This window comes from Anopheles nili, chromosome 3 (assembly GCF_943737925.1).
Source record: "Anopheles nili chromosome 3, idAnoNiliSN_F5_01, whole genome shotgun sequence".
Lineage (NCBI taxonomy): Eukaryota > Metazoa > Arthropoda > Insecta > Diptera > Culicidae > Anopheles > Anopheles nili.
Window position 1 is genome coordinate 1,343,200 of NC_071292.1, and position 22,825 is coordinate 1,366,024.

Below are 22,825 nucleotides of genomic sequence, written 5' to 3' on the forward strand. Positions count from 1 at the left end.
GACACCGCGTGTCGTCACACGCGTGACGGAAAACGCACGGAAGCGGCTCGATCCGCGTGTCGTTGGTGCGTAGCTTGCGTATCCGCTCGAGGGAAATCCGAGGTGGAAATTAGCACGTGTGGAGATGGGACTGCATGCTCGCGAGCGGACCTGCCACAGGATAACGAACATTAGGACGCGAACGTGCCACGGTTCCGGTGGAATTGATTCAATCCACCGCACAGTGGCGTTGCGTAGCAACGAACCGACAACTTTCTGCGGATCCAGTTGCCATGGCGTTCGGTTCGTCGCGAAAATGAGAAATTATTCATCCATATCGCGAATTAATTAATCGTTTATCGATACCATTGTGAGAGTGTGGTGCGTGTGTGTGCATGTGTAGCTCCGAAAGGACGACCAGTATGCAATGGGGTCCTTTCTGCGGTTCATCAATACATCGTGTGTGGAATGAAAATTCGACCTGGCGGATGATTTTCCCGAGCGCTTTGGCACACCAGTGGGAGAATGAAGGTGTACTACAATACACCTCGTCAGCCGGAGGTGGAAAATGCTCACGTCGAATGCTGCCTGCTGCGAAAAGGACGCTTCATCTCGCTCTCTCACAATGCACCGCGCATGGGATTGTTGCGCTTGCGAGGAAACGCAGCCGTTTGTCGCGTTTCAAAGCGAGACCGCACGATGACGAGAGAGCAACCGAAACAAGCCGGATGAGAGAGTGAGCAAGGATGACGCACACACAACCCCCCGGAGGGCCGTGGAGGAGGAAAACCCACCCAACCCCGTGGGAGAGCGTGTACGTTCGCGAGCAGAAGAATTCACCTCGCAGATGAGCCGATGTTATTGTTTGCCATTATCAGCGTACGAAGCAGGACGTGCATCTCACGTTCGCTCTCTCGTCCCAGGCCCAGGGCGGATAAGGATTTTCTTCGGCCGCGGACTCGCGGGTTATGTGCACAGCATCCCGTGTGAGTGAGAGGGCCATACAAGCGCGCGAAAGAGAGACCCGAACCGACAGCGGCCAGAGCGCTAGAGCACGCTCTCGAGAAGAGTGATCGCGAGCAAACGCGCATCAGACGGCGGCGTCGCGGTTCCTTTTCGCATTCGGCCTTTTTTCGCAGCGGGCTTCATCGGATAAATCGCCGTGGGAGCTGAACACACATTCCCGGTCGCGGCTTGAGCTGGTTCTAGTGTGCGTTCGCTGGCAAAACATTTGGTCGCGCTTTTCGCGTGCAGCAGTGTCGCAAGGTGCCGTCTAGGGAAAAGTCTTCGTGGAACGAGCCATTCCCTCTGAGAGTGATTTCCAGAGTGCGAGACGGTCTAACCGAGTGAAGAAAAACCCAGTGTGAGAAAACCACGAAAATCCAAGCAAAAGAAAAAGAAAAAAAACACAATCATACGTCAGCGTCATCGTCGTTTCCATCACAATAACTTGTGCCATTTGTTTGCTGTCCGGTGAAAATTGTGGTGAAATAGTGCACTGAAAGTTCTATCAAACGTACAGTGACTGCCGGGAAGCCTAACCCGGCGGGAAAAAGCAGTTGCAAAGGTGCCACCAATTAGACTTACAGAGATTCCGGACTTACGGCGAATTCCTGTGCCATTTGCAGTCGCTGGCAAAACAACAAGTGGTGAGTGTTAATGCCTCAGAGAACGAATCGTGAAAGATAGCGTTGTATAACGGCTCAATTGGAGTCGCTGCGATGGCTTAGAAGCGGGTTTATTATCAACAATTGATTTGTACTTGGGTGGTGATTGCATCACGTTGGCTCCATTTCAGAGATGGGAATGAAGAGTAAGAATAACACGATGCCCTCCTAAAACAATCGCGTCGGCCAAGTGTTGCTAGCTTGTAATCAATCTTGACAACAGCGAGAATAACAGGAACAACACGAAACGCCCCGATGCGCTTAGGTTGTGCTAATGGAGTATTTTGCCGTAATTCTGGCAACACGTGATTAACAATTGTCGTACGTTGATAACGAGCCCGCAGGAAATCGAAAATGAATGTTTGTTTTCTCAATTGGGTTTTTAGAGCAATTGGCATGTATGTTTTGGATGCAAAACTCGTAAAAAAGTCGCCAAAAACAAACTAATGTTGTTTCAATTGGCTCGAAGAACGTCGTGATGTAGATTGGTTCATATGGTTAACAAATATTGCGAAGGATAAACGAGGGAGGCTACCCGTACTGACGATTACACAACACTCCTAGCTTTTTCCGATGATTGTCCGCCTTGTCTGGCCACAAGTGTTTCACAGAGAATCCAATCATCTTTATGGTTCGCACTACTGCATGTGGGAAGCACCAAACATCCGTCCGTCATTTGTTCCTTTACGCCCACGAAAGGAACGTGAGCCAAATGGGGTTGCGTGTCCCATCGGACCCTCGCAAGGGTAGCATGCCCCTAAAGCCACACGTCAGGTCCCGATGAAACGTACGTAGTTGCGCTGTCGATGTGGAACTCCATTACCATTCCCTTATCACGACAAGCGTCCTGACTTTTCGGTCAACACAGAGCCATCGCAGTTTTCCACTCCTGCGAGGAGGCACCTTCACCTGTCGAAGGCGAATGCGAAAGACGGAAAGGTTTTTCCGTCGGTTGGCCGCTGCCCTCCGGTCCGTAATCCATTTCCATTTACCCCAATAATTTACGGTTATCTGTTTTCCTCATTTTTCATTTCCATTTCCTGCTGCTTATCACTTCCCTTCGATCTCCCATCGGTCCGTCCCGGTGCGCCCGTGATAATGCTCTCTCCAGCAGCATCCCTGGCCCGTGAGGGTAATGTTGTTTTATTTCATTCCCCCGTTCCCGTTCGACATTCGCCGACCCTCGTCGGTGGGCGTCCGGCGTCCTTGTCGTCGTTCGCTTTTTCGGTTTTCATACAATTTTCATTTTCATTTTTCCGTTGCCACCGCATTTTCCATTCCCTCACCGGTCGGTTGTGTTTTCATCCCGAGCCCGATTTCCCGGTCGCTCGGTCGAGCCGGGGAGGGTATAATCTGCTTCCAGACCTGCCGAGTCTGCCGAGGGTTTCCGCACTTGCGTACGTTTGAGTGCGTCGGTGTTGGGTGGTGGGCTTGAATGGTTTGCTGACTGTGTTGGTGGTGGGTTGAAAGGGCCGCTTGGAAACGGAGAGCCGTCTGGCAAGAAGTCCTCACCGAAGGGAGTTTGATGAAAGGGGACGGTTATCGATTTTTTTTACGATACCAACCACGACGACGGCAAGTTGTCCACTTTAAGCTTCGCGTTTTGCACACAAAATTGCTGGCTCGACAATCGAGAACATCGAATCAAGAATGCGCTTTATCGCGAGACCAGTTTGATTCCTTTTTTCGAACGAAATGGATGCATCCCTCGAAGGCACAAGGTGCACAACAAATGATTCGCCACAGTGTGGTTGAGTTCTTAATCGAAACCCTTTAACCCTAATTAAAATGAGCATAAAGCGAGCGAGGGAAGGAAAATTTACATAAATTACACTGTGCAGCTTAAGCGCTGTCCATTTTCGGACAACGAACATCCCACCGAATGGGTATGGCGAAAAGAAAGCCAAAAGGATGAAGACTGGCCATCAACATCAAAGCGACACGAGGCACAATTCAACACCACCATTCGTGACAGTGATCATGGGAGAATCGACCGTTGCAGCAGACGGGAATTTCGCGAACGAATGCGAGAAGACGGGGGAATTGCATCGTTTAAGACAACAAATTTGCTGCATCATAAAAAGGGACTAGCATTGGGAGGCAATTAAAAATTGTAGCGATCGTTTTATGAGCTGAAGGCGAAAGCAAGTGGGAAAAAAACTATGTCACTTTTGTGAAGATTTTTACTATGTTGCGTGGACTGCAACGGACCTCAATGAACGGACATTTTAGTACTCTTGGACACTGGCAAAGAGTGTGAGAACTGTACGCATTCAAGCACGTGTTGCATTCGGTTCTAATTGAATATCGATCCTGACATGGTGCTTGCTTGTAGTCCGCGTTACGCAATAGAATAATCGGCGTTAATGGTGGGCCAGTGAACTCGCAATTCCAACCAGACGAAACTGCATCTGCATGCACCTTTCTTGGATCATCAAATCCCGATGCATCGGTTGCATTTGACATGTCGCTGGCGAGGGAATGCGAAATGGAACGAAATAAAAGTAACGCCGCAGTGCCGTTTCGGGGAGAATTTGTTCGCGTTTTTATGATCATTGCCATTATCGCTCGCTTGTCGAACGAATACGCTTTATTTGGTGCTTTCGCGTTGTCTTAAGAGTTCGATTTTCGGGCCACTTTCCACCGCAAGGTGGCATGGCTTATAAATCCGCAACCGTTTCGACCACAACTCTCTTGCGCCGATTTTAGAACGTAAACTTTTATTTCAATACCATCTCATTGAGACACGTTGCCGCAATGGGCCGTTTGTACCCGGTTTACGACCGTTTTATGCGCGGATGGAAATTCTGTTGCATGCGATTGTTTTCTCTCGTGCGCTCCATTATCGTGCCGGTTGGTGGAAATTGTGGCCCCGTCAAAGTGTCCGTTTGATCGCCGAATGATTGGAGCGCGGACCAATCAGCGAGCTGAAGCACGGTGAAATTGGCGTGTAATGCAAATGGGAAGTGTTAATATTCGCTATCCCGATCGGTCGAATGTGTCAAGCGACATAAAAATTATGCTGGCCCACTGGAGGTCGGTTAATTAAAGTCCCATCACCATCGTTCGAGTCTATTATGACGCTACGCTGGTGTTAGGGCCCAAAATGCTACCCTTCTGTTGATTTGGAGATCACTCGCTAGGGTTGGCTCTTTTGAACGAATGAACAAACGCGTCCCTGCGAGATCCCGCAGGAAACCGAGTGCGATTGAGAGCGCACGGAGCGAAAAATAAATATTTGTTCTGGAAAATATATGTCATAAGATACTCCAGGCGCTAGAGCTTAGACTGCCGGTTGGAGATGGCGGAATCCACTGCAGGCGGCGGAGGTGTTCCTGATCTTCAAACGGATCGCAAGCGAAGGAGTTGGCGCATTTCAGTTAGCGAGCATATTTCTATTTACGGACTCTATCGGGGCGGCGTATTATAAACAACACTTTTCCGACCTCCCCATTGCGTTTGCTTTTCGTCGATCGGTTTCCTTTGGCCTTTGCGTTCGTTGTTGTTTTGTTGTTTTTATGGAATTGTTTTGGCGGTTGTTCTAACGCGTCTTGGGTTGTTTTTTTTTTATTCCGTGGAGGGCGCACCCTCTGGGGGCTGCCCGAAGGTTCGTACTTCCGCTTCTGGTTTTGTTACGGAATCCACTTATGCGTGGATGAGTGGGTATGGCTTCCAAGACCCCTGTTCGTTTTTGCTTCGTCCTCTTTCCATCGTTCGACTCGCGAGCCGTCGGACGCGTGTGGCGAAAAGATAAAACTCATTCGGGGACTGCTTCATATTTCCAAACAATCAATTTTCACTAACCGTAAAATGTTGTTTTTCCGCCCCCAATCGCCCACTCGCGTAGGGTGAGGTGGGAGTTTTCATAAAGGGAAATAAAATTCAAACTGCTGCCGGTGGTGGCGAAAGAGCTCATGAAAGCGATCGGGCTGGCAGCTAGCAGGAAGAGATCACAGGCGCAACACGGGCCAGATCGACAGATCTCCGATGATCGAAGAGAGCCCTCCAAGTGCGACCATCCCCCCATCAACCATCCTCCTCCCCCCACCCCCCCCCCCCCCTTCCCCCGAAGGAACCCCTTCGGCTACGAGAGAGAGAGAGAGAGAGAGAGAGACAGAGATGGCAGCAAAATAATGACGGAACGGCATCACTTTGTTGGCTAGCTTCGACCGGACTGTTTGCGCAATACCGAATTAGAATACGGCTCGCGTGATGATTGGTTTTCACGAGCAGAAACGATCGCTGGGTGGGTGCGAGGTGGTATGGTGTAAGGGGAGGGGGGGGGAGGAGGGTGGTGGGAGTTGAAAACCGAGACGCGTGGAAGGAAGCCGAATAAAAATATGATGTAACAGGCAATTAAAAGTGGAAAATATCGCATTGTGACGAGAGAAGAAAAGGAAATGGCGAGGGTGAAGCGTGCGCGCGAGGGCGACGGGGAAAAACTCGGAAAACGACTTTCCAGCAAACAACGGGACGGATGGATAAACGGACAGATGAATCGTGTCGAGTGAACCGACCGAGGAAAGAATGAATGATGGACTTTGGGACAGCCATGATGGGGCATGAAATGACTGCTGGGGTGTACGTGTGCGTGTATGCGTGTGTGTGACCACCCGGTGGTGGAAAACTGGTACGGTCATAAATTATGATCCGATAGGCGGAAGGTGCAGCTCTGGAGCTCTGGAGGACGCGTTTTGGGGAGAGAAAGCATTTTCCAACCACCCACCGATCGCTCGAGGTGTAGGAGTCGAATCACTCAGTCGCCGGTGGCGGGTGTTAGTGGGCGAGAGGTGTGAAGCGAACCCATCACGCCCTGCCCGTGCGTGTGTGATCGATTTCGATGTTGCACGGGTGCGGCAGTGTTCATCAACCTCGAGTGGATAAAATTTAATAGCCCTCACGGTGGAAGCCCTAACAAAGAGGCCGATGTGGTCGGCCGCGGCTCGTTTGACGAGCTTCCCTGTGGGTGTGCATGGCCGTGTGTGTGTGTGTGTGTGTGTGTGTGTGTGTGTGTGTGCACAGGATGGGAAAAGCGGTAACAATTTGTTTATACGCTTCACCTTTTACAATGGGAAGTAATTGATCACGGCGATCGTAGTCGGTGAGTCGGCGGGAAAGCCGGAAAACTCGCGAGCTGCCGTGGTTGAGATTGAAGCCGCTAAGTGGCCCGTCCAGACGCACGTTGTGGAAACGATCGCGATTGTAAGTCATGCTTCGGTTTATTCTGCGCACATCTCTCAAACCACTGCAACGCAATTGTGCGCAGCGTTCGGTTGCGGTACGTTTGCTTTTCTTGGTTTTTTCCTGGCGTGCCTTCTCGCAACGAGCAGTGAAAGGTGGCCACCATAATGGATGTAATATTTCAAACACACCCCCAGCCACGCTCACCTGCCCACGTGGCGCACTTTTATCGATCCCGTTCCGATTCATTTGGACTGTTTTGGAGCGCGTGTTTTCTCGTGCGACGTTTAACACCTAAACGCCCAAACCCCACGGCGGTACGGCGGGTTGCTTTGAAGCTCCCCAAAATGGCCACGCAAAGAGCGCGCACCGAAGCGGATGGAAAGCGATGTCCGGCCAGCCAGCTCTTCCGTTGGAGATCATGTTTCAGGCTGGTCGGTTGGGTGGGAGGATGACGTTTCGCTCGTTTTCTGCACTTTCGGCTTCTCAGGCGGTTGTGGTTCGCAGCAGGAAAAATCGTTTTTCTCACGTTCTCGGTCTTGGACGATTGGCAGGTCGCGCTGATCAACTGGCTAGCTGGGTAGACCTGGTGGTGCAGCGCAATCGTAAGAAAATGGAAGTGATTAATAGTACTTTGTGAAGTCGACTTGGCCAACCCGACGCGTTAGAACACCCGCCGATGGTCGTTAGTGAAGTGGAGCGCTTTGATTTGCTTGCTTTTTTTTGTATTTCACCGTCATGTTTTTCCTCTGCTCGTTGGGAAGAAGAACGTCACCTTTGCCTTCTTGGGTGCTTCTTTCGTTTCCGGACACGCAAGAAGTATAGAACGCTGCTCATACTCAGGCGCAGTGGCTGATAGATTGACTAACGCAAAATGCATAATGACTGCAACGCTGCAATGAGCTGTCTGTTGGATACGGGCAGCCCTTTCGCTCATCCACCACAATCTCCAGACAAACCGACGATAAGATGAGAACCGATTTCGATCTACAGCACCACGGCCTCGACCGCAAATCGCAGAACGGACGACCAAAACGTGCAGCGCGAGAATGCACTCAAATGCACCGATCGCGTATGCACCGGTCGAAGAGACCGCATTATTTGTTATGAACTTGTTTTAATTCTCCGTGCGTATTATGATTGTTGCTCTTTTGTCTCCCGACTCCCGGGGCTCATTCCGGGACAGTCGTTGCCCTTTCCGCGCTCCATTGCCCTTTCCCCCGGTGCATCGGTGCATCACCTCCAACCGGATGGGGACTATTTTTGCAAATGCACCTCCAAACGGCTGGCAGCCTGTCAGACCAGGCCTTAATCCCGAGGCTCGGCTTACGTCTGGTGGATCCGACGGGTGGGAAATGACGGGAACCTCCCCCCCCTTCCACCCCCCCCCCCCCACTCCTTGACGCCCCACTCAGTTCAGGCACCCTTTCTGGCCGCATAATTCGATGATCGCGAATGCCGCCACGATGTCGATCGCGTAAGACGAGCCTCGGGAGCGCACGGGCATGATGAAATGGGCAGAAAGAAAGGCAGAAAATAATAAAAACCCGCCAACCGACGCGCAGAAGGATGACGATTAAACTCGAACGAACAAAACGCACGGAACGCAGCAAGAAACGCTTATTAAGAGCACAATCGACACACACAAAGCGGCCCATCGTTGAAAGCGAGAGAGAGAGAGAGAGAGAGAGAGACGCGATAACATACAATGCTGTCCTGAAGGGAGCAGGGCCGGTGACAGGGCTGAAGAGAAACAAAAAAAACGGCGAATGTCAACATAATTAAATTCTTTGTTTTAAAACGTTTCGCCTTGGCCGTGGCTTTTTGTGTGTTGCCGTCTCTATCGGGTTCGCTTAGCTTAGCCACCTCGAGATGGGCGGGTTGTTTTTTTTTTAATGGAACGTGTACCACGATCTGGGAGCTGCCTGGAGTCTGAGGAGTCTTATTTTTTCGTTGTTGAAGTCGGGGCCATTTTTTTCTCTCGTGCGCGAAGGAGGTGAAACGCGCGTCGCTCGTCGTTGGGTTCATTTGTCCGTTTATGGATTTTTCGTCGTCCCTCTTGTGTCCTCACCACCGTGCGCCCTTTCACCACTGACGGGCGTTCTTTTGTCCATTCAATCAGCCAAATGTGACTGTTACAGGGAGAGGAGCATAACATAAACAGGCGCTGGAATGTGCGATCGTTTTTAGTGCGAAGCGAAGGAAATGAAATGATAATACATGAGAAGATAAGTTTCTAAGCCATCAGCGCTGGATGCTGGCAGGGAAAATGAGCGTGAACGGGTGAACTCGGGGTAAGGGTGACAGTCTCAAGTAAGGGCGTGTGTGTGTGTGTATGTGGACAAGAGTGAAGCGTCACGAGAGCTAATTTTTTATGGCGCATCGTTTGCGGACGCAGCAAAACCGTCCCTCGGCGATCCGTTAGAGATGGAGGTGTTTAATTATGCTACCAGCCATCTTAAACCGAGCCAGTTCGGGTGGGCTAAAGATGGACGATAAATCGTAACCATGTGCTAAGGGCTCAGGAATCGCTAAGGGCCTTGAAACAATTCACGAACTTTCGACAGCAATGGGGTAGCTTCGATAGCGGCTTATCGAGGCATGTCTTGGGTTGCGATTTTGCGCAAACTTTACGCCAACGCCTAAAAGAAGCGACATCCAAAATGTGTAGCAACTCACACGACCCAATACCACACTAGACCAACACCTAGAGCTCGGCGTGGCGGGTACGATTAGTGTCGAGTGTAAAACTCCCATCGAAGGCAGTTGCGAAAATGTCTTCTCGTACACTTTTATTGCTTCATAAGTAAGGAGATGGATGTCGCAATTTACTCGCTTCATATTAAACGCATAGTTAATGTGATAGCTCATTACTTTGGCCAGCTAGCCAGCCGCACCGGTTTTGTGGTCGTCTCCACCGACGTCCCTACCCACGTGTCGGCCAATAATATTCGTGGGTTAGCCTCATCAGCCCCCCCCCTTCCCTCCCTCCCCCACCCTCGGCACAACCACACACGGCATTCGCCCCGCCGTAGCCGCAATGGACGGTTTTTCCCATTTTGCGAATGGCCGGCGCTGATTGTGGACATTTAGTGAAGAAATCTATTCACAATCTCCCGACTTTTCCTCTTCTGCAGTCACCGAAGCGGCCTCTTCTTCGGACCACGACGGGACTGGGACGGCCTATCACGACAACGGCCGCTCGAAGACGAGATTATCGACTCGCGGAGTCGCGGCCAGAAAAGCCCGCTGCTTTGCGTGTCCAGCTCCAGAAGAAGCGCGAGACGGTCGGTGGGTGGTGGCACGCAAAACGGGGCCTTTGACAGCGAATGGAGGGTCCCATAAAAAATGGCAATAAAAATGAAAATAAGTGCCTCGCGTCGTTTTGGTGCGTTTGCTGCTGCTGCTGCTGCCGCTGCTGCTCTTGCGTTGGTTTGTTGCGTGGCTCGGTTGGGTCGCTTGCTCTCATTGGCAGCCTCTTGCACCCTCTTCTACACCCCTTTTTTCCACCTTTTTCACATTTCCCCCCCGGAGGCTTGCACCCCAAAAACCTCGGCCTGCCTGAGCCGCAGTGCTAATAACAGTTTGGCCTATCGCCGGTAAAACGCGCGCGACCGCGACAGGTTTTATGCTGATGTAGTGCAGCGCCGCGGATTTGCCGTTGCCGTTGCCATTTCCCGCGTGTTCACTTGTTTGCGTTGTTTCCTCCTTCGGGTGTCTGATTAGCGGTGGCCGTTGGGCGGCCTTTTCCCTGTGCGCTTACATTTTCTTCATTATTATTATTTGTTTTTATCCGTGCAAGTTCTGCCGCGCGCGGTCGCGTCCCTTGCGTTAATCTCTTGCGTCGTCGTCCTCGTCGTCGTCGTTGGTGCGGTTTCTGGCGTTACTGCGGTGGAAATGAGTTTCTCTTCTTGCGGGCAGCTTAGTTTTTCGTGCCGAGACGAGGGCAGCTCGCATTGCTTGTAGGCTGTCGGGTTTCTGTATTTTTTTTCGCTGCTGCTCGTTTCTGGCGTGCATGTCACGCGGCCGCTTCCTCGAGGGCTTCTTCGAGTGGCCGGGGTGGCGACGTAGACGTGAATGAAAACTGGAATAATATTTTGCAAGCCTTCGGGGAGGACTGCTATACGCACAGGAGGGCTTCCAAACCGCGAAACTAGCCACCGTGCGTCTCCATGTTGCGCAAGTGGCCAGTCTTCAGCACGTCACGTAGAAGGACCGTTCGATTCAGCTTTAACCAGGCTGTTTTGATGATCGTTAGTTTTGTTAAGTTGCCCACTTTATCACACCTGGGCGCTGGTGGTTGGGGCTGGTTTATCTGCGTGATGGCAATAATGTAGAGGAAGACCTGTTCGAAGAGGGAAACGTACTTTGTACGGTGCATGGAAGAGATTGAATCGCACCTGCCCGGGTTCCATTCGCTCCGACGGGTAATGTTTCATTTGAATATTACGCATATTTCATGCGCCTCGTTTCACGAAAAGCATTTCATCATGGCTTGATATGATCGAATGATGTATCGAAGCAAGTTGAACAGTTTATCGGTGGTTTCATTCACGAAATGGACAAGAATTAATACTCAGTTGCTCCATGGATTAATCCGGTTGGCTTTGGGGGCTGTATCATATCTGGTTGAAAGGAAACGTCAGATAAACGCAACCTGTTCGGGTTTCAATGACAACTTGATATGGAGGAATGTCATCCGTCGGTTCTTTCGTCTATTATAGGGACAGAATTTACATTACTAAAATCACTCGAGCGCAAATTCTACACCACACTCGGTCGAACAACGCATGCAAAATACATATATTTTTCACGTACAAAATCCGCTTCCATTTCCAACATTTCCCGCAAACGGAAAGCCGCTCGTAGACGCCCTGTGCGGGAAAGAGAAAGCGCTGCAATGGACAAAAGAGAGAGCACAAGGAGGAGAATTGTCGATTCGACCTCCCCATCCACTCGAAAAAGGGCGCTCCCATGGGCGATTTTGCGAGGACGTCGTCCGCGCAGGGAAGAATGGAAAAGAATTGTTAGCCTCCCACCATGGGAGCGGGACTGTTACTAGTGCCGTCTCGCTCCTAGGCGGGGGAAAATGGCAAAAAGAGAGCACGGCATCTCGATCGCGGTTCCCCGGATCGGGGCTCTTTTTCCTTCGTGCGATCTTTTTGTTGTTTACAATGGTTGCATTATGAAAATCCGCACTCCAATCTGGTCGTGGCGTGGCGAGAGGAAAAACACCCACTCGAGAGAGAAGAAGACGGCTAGCACGCGATCGGGTAGGGGAAAATGGAAAATGAACGCGAGATGGTAGCGCTTTTCCCCAACATGCTGAGAGCGGTAAAAGAGAGTAAGAAAAAACAGAGAGAGAGAGAGAGAGAGCAGCTCCCCAAAGGTAGAAGGGTCTTGGGCATCGTTCGTTCGAATTCGGTACATAACGCCTGGTGGTGAATTGTAAGGAAAATGCAGGATGGTGGGAAATGACAATTGCACCACCGAACCAGCGTCAGGTGGCAAGAGAAAGTGCATCGTGTGGAAGGATTCTGGGATTCGTTTCTTTCGTTAAACCCAGCAAAACACTCGACCGGAGAAGAAGAATCGTTTTCGGGTACCATTGCGAAAGCTACTGTACATAATGCGACGTTATGTAGGAAGCCGAGTACGGGCCCGGAGTGCACATGTATTGTGTGGCTCGGAGATGCACCCCCAAGGAAGCTGCCCTCAATCGGGAAAAGCTTGAAGGAATCGTAACTATTTCCCTGACAGCATGCAGATGGAGCCTTGCAAACGTGCTACAAATTCCAAAACCAACATCGCTACGAAATGCACCAAACGTTTCAATAAACCAAATTTGCGATGCCAAATCAGAAAAGCACGTTTGCGAAGTTGTACATGCAGCCGGGAGAAAATCAGGAGCAATGATCGCTGCTCGCAACGCGAAACAGGTGAATCGAAGTGACCGTAAGCCAGAGAGAGAGAGAGAGAGAGAGAGACACCACCCGAAGGCGAGCGAGAGGAAGCGGAAAAGAAAGCCACCCGAGAGTGCCAGAAAGAGAGCGCATCTGAACGGGAAAAGGGTGCAGTTGGGGCAAACATGCATTCTTCCTTGCAAGGCCGTTGCATTACATCGTTTAAAGGGAAGCGAACATTGGCGAACACGATTGGGGCAAACCTTCGGTGGTTCTCGCTCGGGCTCGGCACACATACATGAAGGCGCGTATGTGCGCACATTTGGGGGAAGCTGCGTGAGGGCGTTGATATTTATTTTGCATATTTTGGATCGCTTTTGGGATGCTGCTGGGCTGGTAAGGACTCGAGAGATGGCGATGTAATGGCGTGTACTTGCCACTTGAGGTAATGATTTGTACATACACTGCTGACGTGATTGTTAGTCAAATCACAACCTGGAGAACAAATACGTGGAAATCAACGCGAGATGAGAATGATGCGTTTAACGGTGTTTCGCATCCGACAAGGGCTTTAGTATAATCCTTTACCCATGCATTGAGGGGTGCAATTGCACCGAGACTATGTGCAATGTAACTCAGGCCACTGGTCAGGGACACAATGAGCGCAGGATAATGACTTCAGGGACAAAGAATCGGTGACCATCGAATTGTTGGCTCCCAAACATCACCAGAGCCACCGAAATGTTCACTAATGGATGCTCGGTGAAGCAGAACAGCTCGATGAAGATATGTGTCCTCGCCTGCAGTGCGTCCACACGGCCATTCACACACACACACACACACACACACACACACACACACACACACACACACACACACACACATACACATTCGTGTTGGGGTCAGAGAAGAGACGATCGAAAGATATCATTTGCCTGCACGGAATGGAGCAAGAACTCCTAACCATCGGCATCGTCGTCGTCTCAGACGTCGCCACTTTGTCCTCGCGCACGGCACGCTCGCGCCGAGGGCTTTTAATTTTCGCCTGTTTTGAACGGGAAATAATTTATTTCCCTCGCCACTAGGAAGGAAGGTGGTGGAAGTCGGTGTGCTGCGCGCGCGTACTGGCATTCGCTTCGGTTTTTAATTGATTAATGTGTATGTTTACATTATTTATGTAATGCTCGATCTTATTTGCCTGCGTTCTCGCCATCGCTGCGGTCGCTGAGCTCGTTGAGCCACACGGCGCTAAGAGACCGCGCATTCCGACCGCGAAGGGCTAGAGCCCGTTTGGCTAGGTCCTAGTAATGAGCAATCACGGAATCGTGCGTCGAAATCCACATCCACAGAGCCATACAATCGACATCGCGACATCGAACGGTCGACCGGTCGAACATCACTCTCGGGTGCAGCCCGGAATGTGCATCTGGCTGCAACTGCACTTGCACCGGTGCACTTATCAACATCACGGCCGGCAGAGTAGCTCCGTGGTGCGCGAAACGAGCTGCTCTTGGAGATTTGCTGCGCAAGATTCCAAACCAAAGATCCGTCCGAACGTTCGAACGTCCGAGAGTCCAACCTGTTCCGTGGCGTCTCCCGGTGCACTTTCATTTCCCAGGCCTGGATGCGGTTGCATTTCGTGCAATCGTCCCCTTTCTCGCTTGCTTATCTGCTTCGCAGGACAATCGGATGCACACGGTCGCGAACTAGCGCATGCATAGCAGCCCGTGGTCCGGCTTTGATTTGATTACTGAACCCTTTCGTGGTCAAGGCGCCAAAGGTCCGGTGTCTCGTTGCGTTGTTGGGTTGTCTCAGCTCTGCCTGGGTTCCAGTCCTAGCTGTCCTTCGCATCCCCCGTTCGACGCCTGCTCAGACGCAGGAACGTGTTTTAGCGTTTGGGCGCGCAAACAAGCGTGCGATGCTCTGCATTTTGTTTTATGTTTCTACACAACATTCTTGATGCCTTTTTGAATTACGCTCGTACTCGCACGCCCTCCGCTTTATCGCTCGTTCGCTCCGAGTCCGATGGGTCTCATTGGGAAGTGATTTATTCCTGCGCGCGTTCGAGATATTGTTCTCCACCCAGGCGATAACGGATGACACCGTGCAGGTTTCGTGTTACCGCGGACTCACCGAGACTCACCGAGCTCGTGCCTGATTTGTGTCGCATTCGAGAGGCGAAATTAATCCACCCCTGGATCCCTGGACGATGGCTGGGAGTGTTTAAGTCCTTGGAAAAAGTGTCCCGCGAGCGCCATTAAGCGCAGGCCGTGGATTTGATTAGCAAAACATTCCATCACCACGAGCACCACGGGGTTTTTTTCCCGTTAGGGCTGGAAAATCGTCCGCTGCCCCGAGGGGAAGCTAAACAGAACGACAACCCGCACAAAGCGCCCGGACACGCACGCGGAACGGCGCATTTGAATGGACAATGTGCCGGCGAAAGCACTGGCCCCGTGTCGGTGCAAGCCTTCAACCTGCATTCATTTATTTCCCGCCAGCAATTGCACGGCCCCCGAACCGGCTAGGCTCGGCGTTCCGCGGCTTAGCCTCGCGTCCGGACACCCTGCCAGTCCGGATGACAAGTGGACTGGGTGGTTTGAGGAGAAGAGAAAGGGAAGGGCAGCCCTACGCAACAACAAAGCTGACAAGATGCACCAGATGCATCCGTGTAAGGAAGAAATCGCCACAGAGCGTCCTCACGCTACGCCATCTTAACCGCCCTGGGCCCGATGTCAAAATGGAAAGAAAAGTTGTTTTCTGGTTTCTTTCTCCGTCTCGCTCTTGCCGACCGACCGTGTGGTGCTTAAATTTATTGTTTCTCCACCATTTGTTGTAACAATGTACGGGGCTGGGACGCGTTTTCCGCGCACACGCCGCATCCTACGCCGGAGCTTTTCCCGTTCGAGCCAGCCTGAGCTGCAGCTTGGAAGATCCCGTTTCCGCGAGCCCTAGCCCTGCCGTGGGAGTCGCCGATCGACATCCCGTGCGAAGGGCTTTGTCCGCGTGGTTTTGCCATTTTGCACCACGGATGCGAAATTAGCGTGCTTGGGTCCGTTCGCGTGTTTCTCGTGGGCGAAATGAGTTGGTCAAAAATGCACCACGTGAAAGTGTTAGCTGCGAGACTAATTAGAAACGAGGCTCTCCGAGCGACCGATGCGAGATAAAAACGCACCATTATAAGATAAAATCGCGCCTGCGAAATAAATCTCTCGCAAACCCTGGCCGCGTAATCTCCTTTTTTGACCAACTCGATGCACCAGATGTGCCCGGTTTGCGGGCGCGTCCTAGACCGCGGTGTAAATGAGGCACTCGAGAGGAAAACGAGAGAGCAAAGACAGGCACTGGAGGAAAAGAAAGATGTTCCAGTGCAGCGATCATTTATAATTGTACGTATGTTGTGTCGAAACAGGACCCGGTTTTGTTTCCCGCCCTGCGTTCTGCATTTTTGCGTCGTGCTCTTTCGCTGGTTCGTTCACCGTCTCGCTCTGGCACCTGACTCCTAGAGCCAGCCTAGGTTATCAGACCCTAGCCATGGACACTGAAAGGGTGAGGAAAAAATATTTTAATTATTTTAGTTTCTTTATTATTGCACTTGAACTTAGGAACCAGGAGGGGGTAATGTAAGTGTGCCGACTCACCGACAGGTTCGACGCAAACGGCCGACCTTTCGAAGGGAGGATGCTAAATTGGTTTTTATCGTTTGATTTTTGCATGGCTTCTTCTTGCGATCCGTTCGCATCCGTCCGTTCGAAACCGAGGCAGATGGCTAGAAAATAATGGTTCACAACAGTTAAGTGACCATTCAATCGGGCATGGATTAGAAACGGTGTTGAGAAACGACGCACCGAGCGATCGGGTGGAAGCAGGAGACTCGAGGCCTCGCCCTTTTTTCCCTCCCGGACGGATTTCGTGACTACACGCAAAACGGAGCACCACGCAAGTGGCACATACACGCGCGTGGAGCGGATCCAGCCGCGGAAGCCCCTATTCAGGCTTATAATGCGTATTTAAACGAGCGCTGGAGCGGTGAACATTTTCCAGAACCTGCAGCGAATTAATGAAAAACTCGTTCCGTCTGCGATGTGGCTTTCACGCGGTGCTCGTCGGCAAAACGGCGGCGTCGTTAGGGTCACGTAAAATAGACGCCAGCGAGTGAATCCGCCCGGTGGAGCCGTTTTTCATTATTATTGTCGACGACAACGACTGCGACGCGGTTGCCCGTGTATGCATTTTTCAAATGCACCCTCCACAGACCCACCGAGTCGGGCTTTTAATTAAACAACGTTTCGAACGATCGTTCGGAGCAAATGAAATTTACTTACCGGAGTAATTAAATTTATCGCTCGCTCAAGTGATCGCGCGGGCCAGTCTGGTGGTGAAGGTACGGTTTTTCCGTGCCTTTTTCCCGCCGGAAAGCGCACTAGATAACGCAACCTGCAGCGCGGGTTTCCGACGCACATGGGCGTTTGTTCGCTTGGGCGGTCGAGTCGTGGCGACTAACGGGGCTTTTTATTTGTGCAAAGGATGCGTTTAATCAGTCCCAAGATCAGCCATTTTGAGCCGCCCATCGCAATACGAGGCGAATGGGGAGTTATTACGAGGAAGCCCACACGGACGCACGATTGATTGTCGTAAAAATTAGCAGGCCAGTTCGACGGGAAAACTGTTTCAGCGTCCGGAACGCAAAACAATTGACCAGCAGACCGGACGAATCGGTGTGAATAATTGCTGCTTGGTTGGAAACCAGTTTTCACGCAGGCCATTCACTTCGTGCCGTTGCGACGTAATCGGCCACTCGTGGTCGCTACGATCGCCATCTAGTGGTGGGTTTCCCGTGAGTATGCCGCGAAAAGGAGAGCTGCGATTTCCCTTTTTTTTCACCCCGAAAAAGGGGTTAAGGAAAATTCCACGCGAGCTAACCGAGTTGCAATTTTGTGGCGCGCGAAAACCCTCGCGATGGCGCTCCGTGAGACCTTTTGCTGGGTTTTATTAATTTAGCAAACAAAACCGCTTCGATATCCGCACAAAATCCCCGGCAAAATGCACGACATATAAAAGCTCAGTAAAATATGGCCACCATCGTGCCATCGTGCGATGGTCAAGCATAAATGCAAGAAGGGGAAAAGTGCATCGGAAAGCCGTTTATTTTCCACCGCATCGTTCGCGAGTGCTTTGCAGTACTTTCACCATTAGCCTGGTAGCCTAGCCGGAGGGCTCATCTCTGCTTACGACATCATCTCTGCAGTACGTACGACTCCCCGATCAACTCCACAGAGACCTGCAAAGCCCACAGAATGCGTGCGTGCGTGCATACGTTCCATGGGGTTGCTTTCCGCGTTCCCGTTGGGGGTTGCGTTTGCTATATTATTTTTCAACCCCAGGATGCTGGTGCTGAACCCGCAGCTTCCTGGTGGGGTGTTTGTTTTATGTGGTCAATTCGGACAGAATGTAACAGCCCACTGTTCGCGAGCATTGCACTTCAATTGTGTGGCTCTCGATCTCGGATGGGGATGGGATGCCATTTTTCTCCTCTAAAACCATCGTCCCTTTCGACCGAGAGGCTCGCTGGCACTTTGATTAATGAGCCGCGCCGTCGCGCTCGACGGGTTGGTAATCTTTTATGACCTCATAATTGTTGGGCAAGGTTCGTTCTGGCCGCCCCGAAGGGACGAACCCGTGTGCAGAGCGAATCGCAGGACGAAACGATGCTGTTTGTTTTAAGAATTATCGTAATCATTTCCGTTTGTTGCGCTCGTCTTCTCAAGACTGTCCATTTTTCTACGTCTATCATTCACAGCAACCCAATCAGTCGAGGATCAAAACCGGGCGTATTTTACTTGCTACAGACTGAAGAGTTACACACACACAGAGACCGGTAAGTTCCTGTGCATTTTCTGCACCACCCCACGACGGCTAGACGACGGCTCGAGTCGACGACCGAGTCGAGATGGATGTTAGATGACTTAGATTGATCTTTTCTCGCGTGCAAATGGAATTGTGAGTGAATGATTGCGCTTGTCAGTCGCCCTACCGACGGTGTACATATATTTTACCGATTGGATAAATGGCAAGCTGGTGGCAGACGGGACATTAGTCCCTCGCGTTCGAATCCTCCCAACCAAAGCGCACTTTCAATTGAGAGCTTTCCCGGGAGCAAATGGTGTGCTTTTTCATCTCCCTGCCAGGGGTTTCGAGTGAACGATTTGCATTTTGCGAAAGAATTTGTACCATACCGGCATTCGCAAGGAGAAAAATGAACGCCCATTCAGGCTTGCGAGCTCGCAGCGTGTGGTAGCCCTTTTTCCACGCTCGCACACATCAATCGCAGCCCTTCCGAATGCAAATCGAGGCCCGGATGCGAACCGACCACCGCCGCATATTGAATTGATAAACGTGAAGGCGGTGCGCAATTATAAGTGTTTAAAAATTAATCCTATCAATTCCATTCTTCCGTCGAATGTCACCATTTGTATGGTGCCATCAATTCTACGCCCGCCCCATCTGGCTAGGGTTTGTGCTTGGCCCTTGGTGAGGCGTGCCGACAAGCCCTCCAACCAGCCAACCGGCCAGAAGACCTGCTAAACGAGAGCAACCACAAAGGCCGATGCCGCCAAGGGCCACCGCCGGGATCGCGACTGGGGGTTAGGTCGCGAAGGGACTTTTATCCGCGATTGTCAATTGGAACTGTGCGATCGCGAGTCCGGGCGCGCCCTAACCCCTTCTCCGCCAACCCACCGAGGGTGGCTCACGATCTGCGGAATGGGAGCCGGGAAAGCCGCAAAAAGTACACAATAAACAATGTCTTTCGCTCCGCACGTCTCCTAAATCGTTCAACCACCGCCAAGGATCAACCGCCGAGTGAATGGGGTGAGAGCTGGGATGGTGGGAGTGGCGCGTGACGTCACATTGTAGCTTACAACATAAATATCGCGGAAAATCAGAGGAAAAAATGCCGCCATCCCGCGAGAGCGAGAAGTGGCGAGAAGAGCCCGATTGTTTAACTAGCGAGGACAGTTTTCGTGAGGCGACTCGCATATGTGTGTTTGGGTGTGTGTGTGTGTGTGTGTGTGTGTGTGTGTGTGTGTGTGTGTGTACAGATGTCCTGCGATCGGGAACAATCAGAGCAATTGCAGAAGAAGGTGTGATGGAGTGCGAGCTCTACCGAAACCGTAATCGGACGAGTGTGCAGGGTGGGTGGGTTACAACAAATGATAACAATAATTTAAGCGTTTGTGGAGGACCTTTTTGCTGTGTAATCCAAAAGGGCCACTGCCGATCGATCGAACAAGACGGAATGTTTCCTGTCGCGGTTGAATATCTGCGAACGCCGAAGCCCGATTGCACTTGATTGCTGTGCGAGTGCCTTCACCGGTGGTAGAGTTGGTGAGCTCAAAGCCAGCCGCGAAAGGAACCGCCAGAAGGGCCAGCGAAGATCCGCCCTTGCTGCAATAACGCCCGCCGCCTAATGGACATGTGTATGGCCGCAAAACATTGATACATCATGTTTCCAATTATACAAAAAGGTAAATTATAATAAAAACACACAATACCTTGCATTCATCATTCAATAATTGAATTGAATTTAATTGAAGTAGTTGAAAAAGGGCCGTCCGATCGGCCAAGGGACCCTTTTCCGTCCCCATGGGGACGACGCGGCTTGACGCGGATCGATTAATGGTAGAAACAAAGCATGACACTGGGGTGGAAAAATCTTCCCAAAGATCCGTCCTCGTCAGCAGTGTACCGTCGTCGTGGGACGCAAGGATGCTCGTAGGGCGGTGAAGGAAAATCAACTTCAAAGGCAGGTTGCCGCCCGGACCGGCTACTCGTAAGGGCTCAGTGGACGTGGCCATGGGAAGCTGCGTTCGACGAGCGAAGACGGCGGCCCTTTGTGCGATGGCGATTATGGATTCTTGCGAACCCTTCGTCGTTGGGGGCTATGCAAATCCTAGCCAAGGGATGGGCCATCCATCGTAGGGTGTAGATGAGCGGGTTAATCCCCTCACCGGGACCGGAATGGCTGGAGTGACTCGGCTCAATTATTACCGCGATAAGATGACGATCGGTGACGTGCTGGGACGACCGAGCGGCAAGAGCGGCTTGGGCTAGGGAATGCATTGTCATTTCCTATTTCGCGAAATAAATTAACCGACCGGGCGGATGGCAGTTGACAGTTGAAAGAAAATTCGCCGAAAGCGTAGACAACGTGTCACGGGAAAAACGGGCTGGCCAATTGTGACGGTGCACCTTCGGGAAACTCGGCGACAGATGAATGATTTTTCGCATCACGATCGCCTCACTGAAAGGGGGGTTGTTCGTTGGAAAGAGAGCGGCTTTGTTTTTAGCAGATACGCGAGGGAAACCCTTCATGGGTGGAAAATTATCCGATCGTTAGCTCGTTTTAGCGGGAGCACATTGAAGCCCATCCGACAGTCCAGCACGATCGTATGAACAGTGGGAAATTTACAGCAAAGTTTTAATAAAACACTCTAATCCTCATTAAGTGGACTCAACAGACGCACCGACACGGGGTTGCTTTGTTGCGGTGTTAGGATGGGTAAAACAATTTGCATAAATGTTGCTTCATTGCATTTCCTCGACCAGGGACGTTTTGAGTGATCGATGGCATGGAAAAGAAGGCTTCCCAGCCTTGCGATCCGATCATGAGTCAGATAACGGCACTCGAGCTGTTCGCACCACCAACCAGTCCACGGTTTCAAGGTACATTTCCAAATGTTCGTTCTCATTAGCCGCTGGGTGGTGCCTTCAGCGAAGAGGGAAGAGCGCATGAAACCGTCCGATGGACGTTCCTCCATTAGCGTGCTTGGAAGGGAGAAATCCTGCTCAACGTTTCGACGGAGCGGAAGGAATCTGCATACGCGTTTCGACCCGGGCTTGCGTGAAGACGGCAAGGGAAAAGAAAACCCGGACCTGGCTCAACAACACGCCAGCTACACGCTTTATCGAGTAGGATCTAATCCATCGTCGTGTCATGAAATAATCCCGTTTACAGCGAAATGATTATCTATTTATAAAAGGCACAAATGCACCGAGGGCCAGCCTCCGGTTGGAGCCTCGAAGGCGATCACCTGCCGGCCTGGGCGAAGATGCAGCTCAAACGACATGAACGTGCCGGAGCCGTGCCAGCGTGAGGTTTTATCTTTTCGCACTCAATTTCCTTAAACTGTTCCCTGTAGCCGCTCGAGCCTGCCGAGAGGCAGATCGCGATGCGTTCCGGTTGCACATGCACCCTTGCACCGGACAAGTGGCCCGTTGTGCATGACACCCGGTCCCGAACTGGATCTGGACCTTCGGGCTGGCTTTTCTACAGGTCCCATTGCTGGTTGGGCGTCATTGTGCGCCTCGGGGATTCGTGTAGGGGTGCGAAGGCACGTTGAGGAGTTGAATTTACCGCCCGAGTGCATCTCTCTATTTCCGCGGGTTCGGAATCACGGCCCCCAAGCGATCACCTGATGTCCGAGTGTCCGTCCGAGGTGACCACGCAGTGCGAGCTAATTCTCAACCCATCCTGACAGGCCCTCTACGGATGGCGAGCGAGCGAACGAGCGAATGAGCGAGAGATTGAGAGACGGTCTGCAGGATTCAGTATCATTTATTTTTGTTTTATGGCACCGTATCGCTTTAACGCACCGTTCACCCGGCCGCACAAGGCTCTGCGCTTCGGCGAATGGGATTCTTTTGTTGTTTTGTGCTGCAAATCAACGCAACGGTGCGCATCAACGAAGTGCACTCTCCCGCGGTGCAATTCCCGGCGAGATCGTGGCCTCAGGATCGCGGCTGCCTGCGCGAAAGTATTTTGCATATCGCGAACCGCATGCGCATGCGAATGCAGTATTTATTTCATTTCGTTCGTCCCGGCGATGATCATGGTCTTTGCGATCGTCCGCCTGCGCCTCTGCGAATGGTGTTGTTTTGTGTCGTTTCTTCGCCCGCTTCACGATGCCGGATGCGCGAGATGTTGAAGACACCGTAGAGCCGGTCTTTGGATGAGCTTTCGAAAGGTTTCGCATGGGCTTTCGTGGGACAGTTCGATTCCTCCGCCTGCGTATTGGGTCACTCGAACGAGCGATC

The 22,825-nt window shown here is 51.5% G+C and overlaps 1 protein-coding gene across 1 annotated transcript in view; it reads left to right on the forward strand.

The window, feature by feature from the left end:
* The first annotated feature begins 912 nt into the window (after positions 1-912).
* The window catches only part of LOC128723671 (uncharacterized), a 32,919-nt gene continuing 11,006 nt past the window's right edge, over positions 913-22,825 (forward strand). Inside the window, exons 1-2 of the mRNA XM_053817432.1 lie at positions 913-1,628; positions 18,531-18,608. The gene's annotated coding sequence lies outside the window, so the exon portion shown is untranslated. The remainder of the gene's footprint in view (positions 1,629-18,530; positions 18,609-22,825) is intronic.